Consider the following 1,450-nt stretch of genomic DNA (forward strand, 5'->3'; position numbering starts at 1 on the left):
CCGCCGCCCGCCTTCTCAGCGGGGTCCCGCTGCGACTGTCCGGAGCCGTCCTGACCCTCGTGGCGCCGGGCGGCAGCGAGGCCGTCGCTCCGGCGGCGGGACGGGAAGGGTCGCTCCCCTCAGCGGCACGGGCGGGCTGGGTGAGGGGCCGAGGCAGTTTGTACCGCGTCCCTGCGGGGCGCGGCGGGAACCCTGGATCCACCGCTCTCGGGAATACTTGGGGTTTCTTTCCTCCTGTCCCGTCCCCTCAGGAAAAAAACCCAAACCAGCCGTTAACTGGTGGCTTGTTCCGTGTGCCCGGAGACCCACCAGTGACTCTCCCAGCTCTGTAAAACGGTGCAGCCCCGTATGCCCGCACGGCCTGGCCTCTCTGCTGGTGGCGGGGCAGCCAGCCCGCGTGGGTAGGCTGCGGTCAGCAGGGTTTCTGTGAGGCTCGGCCGTGGCCCCCGGGGCCTGACCTCCCGCGTAACTTTAAGTGGAGGGTCCCCTCTGCATGCCTGCAGCCGGTCAGCTTTAGAAGAGGGCAGGGGTAGCAGGTATGAGAAAAAGAGGATGCTGGAGGCTAAAAAGGTCTTTTATCAGCAGGGATTTTTGAAATTAGTGTCACTGACATTGTATTATGTTGGTTAATAACTCAGATGTGATCGACTGCTGTTAAAAGTTAAACTTGTATAGAAGCTGTTGGTTAGAAGAAACTGCTCAGTTGTAGTATTATATTTACTGTGTTGGTCCAAGGTAGGCAAAAGCATGTAACTTTTTTTTTCTTAAAAAAAAAAAAAAAAACCAGAAGCTGTTTGCTTTTCCAGGATCTGATTTCGCTTGAAACCCTTCATTCAGTAGGAGGATTATGAGTGAGGATTCGTGAGGATTACAGCTCTAAATAGAAACCATAACAATATACACCTGCTTTCAAAAAGTTGCAGACACAATGGCTTTCTGGTCTTTCAGCTGAGTGAAATTGTTGTGAGTATTGTAGTGGCTGATCGTGCGTGTGAAAAGAATTCAAAGAGCTTTTCAGATTTCAGAACAAATTCTGAGTGTTATAATCATGGAAAAAATATGCATGTGAAATGGGAGGAGAAATAGTTGTGTAATTTCTCATGCAGTTTGAAAGCAAGAGGTATGTACTGAAAACGAACCTCTCTAAGCTTGTGCTACTCCTCAGACTTGAAAAAGAAAATCTACGAATGAAAGGTTTTGTGCTGCAATATATTTGACATTGAATAGCAGTTTTGGAAAACAATAGCAACAATAGCAATTGCAACAATAGCAACATAGATAGTCTTGTGTTTGTTTTCAGAGGGAAAGAAAGTACTGCTGTGCTGAGAACTAAACTGGTGAGGTAATACATAACTTGAACATGACAGCTTTTAAAAATAATTACCAAAAATGTATTATGGGCTAAAAAAAATTTGAATGAGTCTGTTGAAATCTGTTCTCTTTTAGGAAG

Source organism: Aptenodytes forsteri, unplaced genomic scaffold, assembly GCF_000699145.1.
Source record: "Aptenodytes forsteri isolate BGI_AS27 unplaced genomic scaffold, ASM69914v1 Scaffold15, whole genome shotgun sequence".
Lineage (NCBI taxonomy): Eukaryota > Metazoa > Chordata > Aves > Sphenisciformes > Spheniscidae > Aptenodytes > Aptenodytes forsteri.